At 51.6% G+C, this 12,370-nt stretch overlaps 1 protein-coding gene across 3 annotated transcripts in view; it reads left to right on the top strand.

The window, feature by feature from the left end:
- The window catches only part of LOC101941665 (zinc finger protein 229-like), a 140,725-nt gene that overhangs the window by 10,086 nt on the left and 118,269 nt on the right, over nucleotides 1–12,370 (top strand). The window contains exon 1 of one of the 3 annotated variants that reach the window (XM_065594341.1): nucleotides 4,399–4,535. The exons of 1 other annotated variant lie outside the window; for it this stretch is intronic. The gene's annotated coding sequence lies outside the window, so the exon portion shown is untranslated. Of the gene's footprint in view, nucleotides 1–4,398; nucleotides 4,536–12,370 lie in introns of those variants that run through there. One more of the 3 variants, XM_065594340.1, reaches the window with a different exon arrangement.

Genomic DNA, 12,370 nt, shown 5'->3' with positions numbered 1-12,370 from the left:
CGACAGATGATGATTACCTGTTGTGTTCATCCCCTCTGTGGCACCTGGCATTGGCCACTGTCGGAAGACAGGATACTGGGCTAGATGGACCTTTGGTCTGACCCAGTATGGCCGTTCTTATGTAATCACTTACTTACTGCAAATCCCACTCAAGAACCATCAAAAGTTTTAGGTGAAAAAAGATAACTGAAATTAACAAAGCATAGCACATTGCTTTATAGAAATACAGATTAGCGGAGCTCATTATCGAATGTTCCCTCAAAGCCTCCCTCGTGCAGATTACTCCCTGTTGTGCCCCTCTTGGAGCCCTGGTATCAGGCTGCTCAAAATCAGCAGCCAGGCGCTCTGCATCAGCGCTCCAGCCCTGGGGAAACTTTTCACCCTTAGCCTCACAAAGATTATGGAGCGTGCAGCAGGCAGCTATGACTACGGGAATGTTTTCCTCATATGGATCTAACCTGCCATAAAGGCATCGCCAGCGTGCCTTTCATCTGCCCAATGCACATTCCACGGTTATTTGGCACCTACTCAGTCTATTGTTGAACCACTCCTTACTGCTGTCCAGGTTTCCCGTGTAAGGCTTCGTAAGCCATGGAGGTAAGGGGTAGGCTGGGTTTCCCAGGATCACTATGGCCATTTCAACATCCCCCACTGGACTCTTCTGGTCTGGAAAGAAATTCCCTGTTTGCAGCTTTCTGTACAGGCCAGTGTTCCTGAAGATACATGGGTCATGCACCTTCCTGGACCACCCCGGGTTGATGTAAGGAAAGCACAGGTGGTAATTCACAAGCGCCCACAATACAATAGAGACGTACCCCTTTCTGTTGATGTACTCCATCGCAAGATGGTCTGGGGCCAAAATTAGAATATGCGTGCCATCTGTTGCTCCACCGCAGTTAGGGAATCCCATTGCCGCAAAGTCATCCAATATTTCACACACATTGCAAAGATGCAATTAGTAGTCCTGCACACGTGCATTAACGCAGCCCCAATGGTGGACTTTCCCACTACAAACTGATTGGCAACTGAGCAGTAGCAATCTGCAGTCGCCAGCTTCCATGCTGCGAGCACCACGCACTACTCCACCGAGAGGGCAGCTCTCATTTTGGTGTCCTTGTGCCGCAGGGTTGGGGCGAGCGCCGCACATGGTTCCATGAAGGTGGTTTTCCGCATACAGAAGTTCTGCAGCCACAGCTCGTTATCTACATAACCTACATAACGATGCGATCCCACCACTCAGTGCTTGTTTCCCGAGCCTAAATGTGACAGTCCACTGTGTGCAGCTGCTCTGTGAATGCCAAAAGTATTCTGGTGTTTCTTTCCATTGCACACAGCAGGTCAGGCAACTCTGATTCCTGAGAATGGATCTGAATAGAAGATTCTCACCCTAAGAGATGATACAAGCAGGCTGCAAATTCTTTAACAGCAGCAACGATTGAGCTGCTGCCACCAACAAGGCTGGGACTTCGGCGGCAGCTCAATCAACTGCCGGTGCCTTCGGCGGCACTTCGGCAGAGGGACCTTCCTCCACGGCAGCGATTGAGCTTCCACTGAAGACAGCGGCGGCAGCTCCTTCAGGACGTTGCGGGGAGCCCAATTCCGGCCCTGGCTGTAGCTAGGGTGACCAGATCAGAGAGAGAAATATCGGGACTTGGGGGGGGGGGCAAGCAAAAAAGACAAAAAGGCATTTAAAAGGGGCCGGGGGCATTAGCAGGCCCTGGCCGCGTGCGCTGCCCTCCCCACGGAGCCCCCAATGCCCCCCGGCCCGCCCCGGGCACATGCGGCGCGTGGTGGGTCCGGCTGGGGGCAGCGCGGAGTGGGCAGGGGCTGGGTGGATGGAGCGGGCCGAATCCCCACTGCTGCCAGGGAGCCCCGCGCCTCTCCCTCCCACTCGTGGCTGCGGCTCCTTCCCGGCGGGACGTGCCTGCCGCCGTCCCGGCCCGCCCCGGGCACATGCAGCGCGCGTCCCCCGCGCCTAGTCTCCCTCCCAGCTGAGCAGGAGAGGTGCGGGGCTCCCCGCCAGCAGCGGGACGTGTGCCACATGTGCTCAGGGCAGGCTGGGGGGGTGGGAGGCATGTCCCACCGGGAAGGAGCTGCAGCTGCAAGTGGGAGGGAGAGGCACGGGGCTCCCTGGCCGCAGCGGGGATTCGGCCCATGCTCCCGCGCCGCCCACCCGGCTCCTGTCCGCTCTGCGCTACCCCCACCTGGACCCACTGCGCTGCCCCGCAGGCTGCAGGGCTGGAGCAGCCTCCGTGCTGCGCTCCCGACCCCAGGCCCCCGTGTGTAGCGGCCTAGGGGCCGGGCAGGAGCCCTCTGGCGCGGCGGGGGGCTCAGCGCTGAGCCCCCCATCTCCCTCCTCCCTTGCTAGCCCCCCTTTGCCTGCTCGCCCAGTGCCCGAGTGCCAGAGCTGACTCACCAGCTCCAGGATCCAGGCGCCACCACCCCCAGACACGGGACAAAGAAGCAAATATCGGGACAGTCCCGATAAAATCAGGACATCTGGTCACCCTAGCTGCAGCACTTGTACTCACCCGGCGGTGGTCTGGGTCTTTGGTGGCATTTCGGCGGCGGGGGGCCCTTCAGTTCCTCCATGTCTTTGGCAGCACTGAAGGACTCGCCGCCGAAATGCCGCCGAAGACCTGGACTGCAGCCGGGCCAGGGCTCGCAGGGCCCCTGCGGGGCCTGGGGCAAATTGCCCCACTTGCCCCCTTCCCCCTCCCGGGTGGCCCTGTTTGGTTGATGTAATTGTTTTTAAATAAGCACTCAACATTAAGTCTAGTGTCTGGGTGGTGAAACAAGGACTGGGATACCTAACGAGGCTGCATTTCTGACTTCTTGTTAGCCAGTGTGGTGAGACAGAAGTTTACTTTTGTTGCTGGTGTGGTATAATTTATGGAAGAATAACCACCAGTTCTGGTGTGTGTCTGCCCTATTTCTCAGCATTTTGTCCTGAATCTGGTATGCTCAGGTGTGACCCACTGAAGCACAGTGACACTAGCACAGGATGATTATCCCGACATCTACTACTGCGGGATTCTTATACCAGCCACTGGTGCTGGAAACAGGACACTGGAGTGGACACACCTCTGCTCTGATCCAGTCTGGCAATTTACTATGACCTAAGTGATTTGCCCAAGTGGCAGAGCTAGGAATAAACACCGGGAGTGCTGTAGCCCAGCCTAGCACCATAGCCACAAACTCAGCCTTGCTCCCTCATTAAAGGCTCCCAATGCCTCTCGGCATAGCCTGGCATGGCCCAGAGAATGCAGCAAGGGCCCCTCTGCCCCCTGAGCTGAGCTGGCGGGACTCGGCTACTTACCCCTCCTTTGATGGCCTCCTCAATGGATGCTTTGGGCATGTTCTTGCTCCGGCACTGCACCCCAGCCTAGACCCCCCCTCCCACACTGTGAACTCCTCATACCTGGCCCCACCCCAGAATCCTCACCCCCTACTACACCCCAACTCCCTGCCTTAACCCACAGCCCCCCCCCCACTCTGAATCCCTTGCCCTCACCACCCAGCCTGGACCCAAACCAGCGGCGATTTTACTGACGGGACGGCGCTCCGGGTCTTCAGCAGCAGGTCCTTCGCTCGCTCTGCGGGTCTTCAGTGGCGGGTCCTTCAGTGCCACCGAACACACCCGGAGCGAGTGAAGGACCCGCCACTGAAGTGCCACCGAAGACTCGGAGCGCCGCCGGGTGAGTAAAAATTAAAGAGGGGCCACTTGTGCTCAGTGGGAGAACAGTCACTGCCCTGCTCCCCTCCTAGCTATGCTACTGGCCCACACCCCCAGCCACAGCCCCTCACCCTCTCCTGCACCCCAATCCCCTGCCCCAGCCTCAGCCCAGTGAAAGTGACTGAAGGTGGGGGGAGCGAGCTACCAAGGGAGGGGGAATGTAGTGAGCGGGGAAGGTATGAGGGCACGGCGTTGAGGAAGTGGGGGGGAGAGGGCAGGACCTCAGGGAAAGGGCGGAGTTAGGGTGTTCAGTTTTGTGCAACTAAAATGTTGGCAACTGTACTTGTACCCACTAGTCCTCGCTGCCCTCCAAAAGCCAGGAGAGAACCCAGGAGTCCGGGCTCCCAGCCCCCCCGCAGCCAGCTCCCCACGTCACGGCGGGGACTGGGCTGCCCCCTAACGGGCTCCTGCCGCCCGGGCACCAGGTGCTGCGAGCGCCCCCGGAGACTGGAGTCAGGACCCAGGCGTCCGGGGGGCTGGGCCGGAAGGTCCCCGCGCTGGGGCCTCCCCGGCTGCTGGAACTGGCGGCGCAGGCGCGGGGCCCTTGAGCCAGGGCCGGGCGGGGAGCGCAGCAGGGCTGGAGCCGGCGCAACCCGCAGCCCAGCGAGCGGAGCCTTCCCGGGTCAGCCCGGCCCGTGCGCAGGGCGGGTCCCGGCTGCAGCCCCAGGGCGGGAGCGGGCTGGAGGCGGCCCCGGGGAGGCACCAGCCGCGGGGCGGGAAGTCGCTGCCCGGCTGGAGGAAGCGGCCGGGGCCGGGGCCGGGGCCGAGCCCGGCGATGGCTGCAGCGGGGCCGGCGCAGGTAGGACGCGGGGCGGGGACTCCCCGGCCGGGCACTGGCTGGTCCCGGCTGGGGGCCGAGGGGGGCCGGGACCCGGGTCCCTCCCGCGCTAGTGACCCCGGGGCTGGGGGCTGCAGCAGCTCCCGGGGGTGGCGCTGCCCCGGGGCAGGGAGCGGCTCAGCGCGGTGCGGCCAGGCAGGGCCCGGGGTCCCGCTTCGCACCAGCGCAGCCCGGGGGCGCAGGGGCTGCAGCAGCCGGAGCACCGGGGCCGGGGAGCGGCTCTGGGGGCCCCCAAGCGGTGGCCCAGCCCGGGCTGAGCACAGGCCTGGGGCGGAGGCGGGGACTCCGGCCGGGGGGGAGGAGCCTGTTCCCGGCCCTGGGATTCGGGCCCCGCCCCAGCGCCCCGTGGGGAGCCGAGGGCGACTCCTGTCCCCGGCCAGCAGGGCCCCGAGTCCCCGGGGAGCTGTGCGGGGTGGGGGGGAGTCTCCCTGGGTCACAGCTGCTGGGCCGGGGGGTCCCTGGGAGTCGCTCCCCTAGAAACCGCGTCCCCTGCTGAGACTCCGGGCTGGGGGCTGGAGCGGAAGGTGCTGAGTGTGTAACGCTTGTGCCAGCAGCTCCAGGTGGCGTTCGAGGACGTCGCTCTGTATTTCACCCGGGAGGAGTGGGAGCTCTTATCCCAGCCACAGAAACAGCTGTACCGGGACCAGATGCTGAGGAATTACTGGGCCCTCGTTTCCCTGGGTAAGGACTGAGTTCCCTTCATTTATTCACATCTGTAAAACATTTGGGTTCCCTCAAGGCTTTGGTTGCCATGTGCCACCTATCGCTGAGTGGTGGCACATGCCAGCCCCTTTCAGGTCAGCCCCTGTTGGAGGAGAACTCAGGGCTAGAGGCTGGGGCTAATCTTAGGGCTAGTCTGCACTGGCAACGCTAAAGCACGGTCGCTCTAAAAAAATGCTCTAAAAAATCCATCTCCACAAGGCATAGCTACCAGCGCTGGTGCACTGTTTACACGGGTGCTTTACAGCGCTGAAACTTGCTGCGCTCAGGGGGATGTTTTTTCACACCCTTGAGCGAGAAAGATGCAGCGCTTTAAATTGCCAGTGTAGTCCAGCCCTTAGTGTAACTTGTTTATTTGCATTACCTACCTCAGTCAGGGCACATCGGTGGTGGTAGCAAACAGCCCATGACTAACAATCTCTTCCAGGAATCCCAGCCAGACGTTGAGGACAGCAACTCTGCCTCAGGACCTGACTCTAGTTACACAAATAAGGCAGGGAAAAAACGCTGCTGCTGCAACAGCTCCCCACCTTCCCCAAAAGAACGAACATAGTACATTTAACAACTGTACAGTTGAACAGTGCAAAAGAACTGGAATGTCTGTGTAACGGCGCCACCTGGTGACACCTGCCATGACACGTTGTGGCCGATGTGCCTTAATGACATGCCCAAAATGTTTCAACAGCTATAAGATGGCAAAGGAGCAACGTTCCCTTCTTCCAAAGTCTTCCCCATGAGAAATGTTTCAGGAGACAGTTGGGTATGTGAAATAATTCACCCTGTCTCTTAATCTGAGACGAATGGGTGTTCACTGGTGTTTCTGTGGGTTAAAGGAAATCCATGTCACACAGTTGTCCTATGGAACGTAGTGCCACAAGATAGCATAGAGGCCAAGGTGTTTGCAGAATGGGATATTTCTATGGAACAGCTAGAGTTACCCCAGCAAGGCTTTAAACTCGGCCCCCACTGCAACGTGAGACGGGTTGTAGACGTTGCTGATTCAGAGTACGAGTGAGAGACGGGACAAAATCTCCTCTAAGGAAGGTTTATTTCTTTATTCTTCTGCTTGGGATCTCTTGCGCTTTCCTCTGAATCAGCGACCGACAGCAGTGTCCCGTCATGCCAGGTGCTGCGCAAACACACCCTGACCGGGCCCTGTTGTGCTGGGCTGCACCAACATATAAATGAATCCCTGCCCCCAAAACTTTAGTAATAAAACTTTCCCCTCCGAACAGGCTCTTCAGGTTTCAAACCGGACTTAATCCACAGGATCGAGATAGGGGAGGCAGAACTCTGGATCCGGGATGCCGAGGGCTCCAGGGTAAACTCTGGGCCTGAGAGCCCCCCCTCAGGTGAGTCATCATAATCCGATCCCTTCTGATTTACACACTTGCTAGCGGAGCGCTCCTTGATGTGGAAGGCAAAGGCAGAGCGAGATCCATTGGCTAGGAGCTGAAGAGAGACAAATTGAAGCTGGGAACTAGGGGCCAGTGTTTATCTGGGAGGGGAATGAACCACTGGGAGAGCTCCCCTCAGGATGCAATGGATTCTCCCTCACTGGGAATCTGTCGGTGGAGATGGGGCGTCTCTCTCTCAAAGCCCTGCTCTAAACCAGCCAGGAGTTACTGGGCCAGAGGCAGGAATTGCTGGGGAAGATTCTCTGGCTGGGATAGGCAGGAAGCCAGGCTGGATGGGCACAATGAGCCTGTCTGGCCTTGATATCTTTGAATCCTGGAAATCATAGACATGTGGGACTAGAAGAGACCAAGGTAGGTCATCTAGTTCCCTGCACTGAGACAGGACTAAGTATTACCTAGTCCATCCTTGGCAGGTGTCTGTTTAACCTGTTCTTAGAAACCTCCAATGATGGAGATTCCACAACCTCCCAGGTAATCTTATTCCAGTGCTTAACTACCCTCAGAGTTTGGAAGTTTTTCCTAATCTCTAACCTAAATCTCCCTTGCTGCAATTGAATCCCATTAAATCTTCTCTTGTTCTCAGTGGATAAGGAGAACAATTTATCACCCTCCACTTTGTAACAACCTGTTATGTCTGGGTTCTCCCCTCTTCCTCCTACCCCCCCCCCCCCGACTAAACAAACCCAATGTTTTCACTTTCTTCATAGGTCTTGTTTTCTAGACATTTAATCAGTATTGTTGCTGTCCTCTGAGTCTCCCCAGTTAGTCTACATGCTTCCTGAACTGTGGGGCCCAGAACTGGACACAGTACTCCAGTTGAGGCCTTATGAGTGCTGAATAGAGTGGAAGAATTACCATATATACTCGTTCATAAGCCGAATATTTTTGGTAAAAAAGTGACCCATCAAAGAGCAGAGGTCGGCTTATAAATGGGTCTACACCAAAATTTGATGATTTTAAACTCTGTGGAATCATTGAATTGAATATCTAATACATTGCGTTTTGTTTACCTGGAGCATCTGCAGGCATGGAGCCCCTCGGCTCCCTGTGACCGCGGTTCGCCGTTCCCAGCCAATGGAAGTCGTGCCACTTCCCGCAGCTCCTGTTGGCTGGGAACGGTGAACTGCGGCCACAGGGAGCTGAGGGGCTCCATGCCTGCAAACGCTCCAAGTAAACAAAACGTCCCACGAGCTGCTTACCCTGACAGGCCGGAGCCAAAGTTTGCCGACCCATTTATTGATGTCAATACTGCAGCCTTTTAAAGTTGCAAAGGCTTTGTTTAGTGGACTAGATTGGCTTGAAAGGAATACTAAAAGAGAAGTGCTGCAGATCTGCATGACATTTGACCCATGCATTTCACAAAATACTATGCCTTAACGAGCCAATCAGAAAAAATACAATGAATGACAGTACTATAGCACTGGTGTCAGTCCGCTACTGTGTAATTTGATCTCTTCATGCATTTCTATCAATGGACCTCATAAGTCTCGAGCCAATATGAAAATATAATGTGCAGAATCGATGGAATCTCTAATAAAATTGAAATAGCCTGTTATCCCCACAGACATGCCAATCTACAGGGCTGCTTTGAAATAAACAAAGAACAATAATAATTTGACAGTGATAAAGCAGGTGACATTCTTATATAAAGTCCGACAAAATCTATAACTACAACAATAATAATAATAATCTATTTTCATACTAGTATTTAAAATGAACAACGGTGAAATCAAAAGAAAAAGGTCTGCTTATCACGCAGCGTTCAAACTTAAAGTTGTTGAATATGCAGAAGCAAACAATAATTGCGCCGCTGCTCGTGAATTCTGTATCAATGAGAAGCAAGTAAGAGAATGGCGAAAAAATAAAACAACACTAAAAGACATGCCAAGAAGCAAGAAAAAATGTCCAACGAGGTGCGCTTCATTTCCTGAGCTAGAGAAAGATCTCAATAATTGGGTTGTTGAATGTCGACAAAATGGGTACATTGTCACTAGAACTGGAATTCGTCTGCGTGCTCTGCAAATGTCGAAAGACGACAAATACAAGTCAGTAAAGCCGTCAATGTTTGTCGCATCAGCGGGTTGGTGTACTCGCTTCATGAACCGTCATGGTCTCTGTCTTTGTCAGCGAACAAAGATAGCGCAAAAGCTGCCGAGAGATCTGGAAGAAAAAATTGAATCTTTCCAAAGGTTTATTATAAAATATCGAAAGGAATATGCATTTGAACTGTCACAAATAGGAAATATGGGTGAAACACCAATGACATTCGATCTCCTGAGCAACAGAACGGTAACGGGTGTTGGTGAAAAAACAGTTTTAATTAAAACCACTGGCCACGAAAAAATCTATTTTACAGTGGTTTTATCGTGTTTGGCAAATGGATCAAAGCTCCCTCCTGTTGTTATTTTTAAAAGAAAAACCTTGCCTAAAAACATGAAATTTCCTGCTGGTGTCATCATACGTGCACACGAAAAGGGATGGATGGATGAAAATGGGACTATTGAATGGCTGGAAAAAGTGTGGAATAAGAGACCAGGAGCATTTTTCAAGAAACCTGCTATGCTTGTTTGGGACATGTTCAGGGCACACAAGACTGATGAGGTGAAAAATGTGGCCAAAAATATGAAAACTACTTTGGCTGTAATACCTGGAGGCTTAACTTCAGTTCTACAACCGCTTGATGTCTGCCTGAACAAACCCTTTAAAGACAGGCTACGCAAAATGTGGTCTGAATGGATGTGCTCAGGCATGGCAAAGTTGACAAAAGGCGGAAATCTTATGAAGCCCGAAATCAATCTGGTCGCCCAGTGGATCAAGGACGCGTGGGTGTCCATTCCTTCGGAAATGGTAGAAAAATCATTTAGGAAATGCTGTATCAGCAATGCACTCGACGGGTCAGAAGATGATGCCATATTTGATGACACAACAGAGGCTGCTGATGAGAAGGAATCTGAGTCTGAAGATGACACTGCCAACATCTACGATGACAATGCAGGCGCAGCTGCGACTGAAGCCGAGTTTAATGAACTGTTTGGTGAATCAGAGACTAATTCAGACTTTGAAGGATTTTAAGACTTTTTAAAGTCTCATATTGTTTGTTTTAAATATCCATTTACTGATTTTAAATATTGACTGTAATTTTGAGGGTGAATACATATTCGTTCAGTTATTATTATAACAACAACACGTTTTTCATTAGATTACATTAAAATAATTCAGCAAAACTTTTGAGTGTTTCTTGTGATGCCAGCTTTTAAAATATAGCAGGGGTCAGCAGACTTTGGCTCCCGGCCCGTCAGGGTAAACCGCTAGTGGGTTGGGATGTTTTGTTTACTTGGAGCGTCTGCAAGCACAGAGCCCCTCAGCTCCCAGTGGCCGTGGTTTGCCGTTCCCAGCCAATGGGAGCTGCAGGAAATGGTGCCACTTCCCACAGCGCCCATTGGCTGGGAACGGCAAACCGCGGACACTGGGAGCTGAGGGGCTCCGTGCCTGCAGACGCTCCAAGTAAACAAAACATCCCAACCCGCTAGCTGCTTACCCTGACGGGCCGGGAGCCAAAGTTTGCTAACCCCTGAAATATAGGGTAGGCGTATGAAAGGGCCATACAGTTTTTGCTATTTTTACCTAACCATCTTGGGGGGTCGGCTTATAAACGAACGGGCTAATGAACAAGTATATATGGTACTTCTCGCATCTTGCTTAAAACATTCCTGCTAATACATCCCAGAACGATATTTGCTTTTTTTCCCCGCTAGATTCCATTGTTCAACTCATAGTTAATTTGTGATCCACTATGACTGCTTGATCCTTTTCTGCAGTACTCCTTCCTAGGCAGTCACTTCTCATTCTGTATTTGTGTGATTGATTATTCCTACCTAAACGTAGTACTTTGAATATGATCTTGTAGAGTTACTTCCTTTTCTATTCACGCTATTTCTCCTGTTTGTCAAGATCCTTTTGAATTTTAATCCTGTTTTTAAAGCACTTGCAACCACTCCCCTCTTGGAATCATTTGTAAACATTATGAGTGTATTCTCTGTGCCACTGTCCAAATCATTTATGAAGCTACTGAATAGAACCAGACCCAGGACCGATCCCTGCACGATCCCACTCCATATGCCCTTTCAGCTTGTTTGTGAACCATAATTCTCTGAGTACAGTTTTCCAACCACCTTTAGTAGCCTTGCCTAGCCTATATTGCTCTAGTTTGTTTGTGAGATGGTCATGTAAGAGAGTATCAAAAGCTTTACTAAAGTCAAGATATGACATCTACTGCTTCTCCCCTATCCACAAGGCTTGTTACCCGTCAAAGAAGGAAATTAGGTTGGTTTCACACAATTCGTTCTTGACAAATCCATATTGACTCTTACTTATTACTTTATTTCCTTCTAGGTGCTTACAAATAAAACGTTAGATTACTTCCTCTATTATCTTTCCAGGTACCAAAGTTAAGCTGACTGGTCTGTAATTCCCTTGGTAGTCCTTCTTCCCCTGTCTATAGCTGCGTACTATATTTACCCTTTTCCTGTCCTTGGGTGTCTCTGCCATCCTCCTCGAGTTCTGAGATAATCGCTAATGGCTCAGAGATCTCTTCATCCAGTTACTTAAGTATTCTAGGATGTATTTCATCAGGCCCTGCCAACTTGAAGACATCTATTTTGTCTAAATAATTCATAACTATTTCTTTTCCTGTTTCAGGCTCAGATCCTACCCCATTGACACTAGTGTTCACTTTGTTAGTTGACCGATCACTGCTAACTTTTTGGCAAAAACTGAAACAAAAGAGGCATTTACCAGTTCAGCCATTGCTGTATTTCCTCTTACTGTCTTTTTCTCCTCATTTAGTAATGGACCTACCCTGTCCTTGTTTTCCTCTGCCTTCCCATGTATTTGTAAAATGCTTTGTTTTTTCCCTTTATATCGCTAGTTTAGTTTTGGTTTTTTTGCCTTGGCCTTTCCATTTCTTGTATGACACTTTTTTGAATTTCAGGTCATTGAAAACCTTCTAGGTAAACCAGGGGGACCTCTTACAATACTTCCTATTTCTTTTGTGCATTGGTAATCTCTGACCTAGGATGAGACCTACATATGATGGGGCCTCAAAACCCCAACAAACAAACGGATCAGAGATGGGGCTGTGATGAAATGGGAAGAGGGGTGGAATTGTGATATGGGACAATGGTGGGGTGGGAGATTTGAGGGATGCTGAGGGAATGAGAGAAGTTTTTTGGGGTCTCATTTATCTAGTGGGTAGGACAGTGCAGTAGGATTCGGAAGATCTCGCTTCAGTTCTAGAAGCGAGTCACTACAGCTCCACCATGCCTCAGCTTCCCCAGCTGTATAATGGAAAGGGCATTGGGGCTGTGAGCAATGTTCCCCCTCATGTTTTCCATCCATCTGCAGAATAAATTTTGTTATGTGCACCGAGGTATGTGCGCCACCAGTAGAAACAAAAAACCTAGATATCATATATATATATTTTAAAAGTTACCATAGGGATAATTACTCCAGCCAGGAGACGTTAGGTATTTTAGAACTCACTAATTAAATTTAATTAAATTTAAGTGCAAGAGAAATAAAAATCATGAAATGCATAGACCAGTCAAAACACTAAAGTCACACACTTAGGAAGAATAAAATTGCAGAGAATATATGTGC

This window comes from Chrysemys picta, chromosome 4 (genome assembly GCF_011386835.1).
Source record: "Chrysemys picta bellii isolate R12L10 chromosome 4, ASM1138683v2, whole genome shotgun sequence".
In the NCBI taxonomy this organism is placed as follows: Eukaryota; Metazoa; Chordata; order Testudines; family Emydidae; genus Chrysemys; species Chrysemys picta.
The sequence above is the reverse complement of the archived record's forward strand: the minus strand, read 5'-3'. Positions and strand labels throughout refer to the sequence as shown.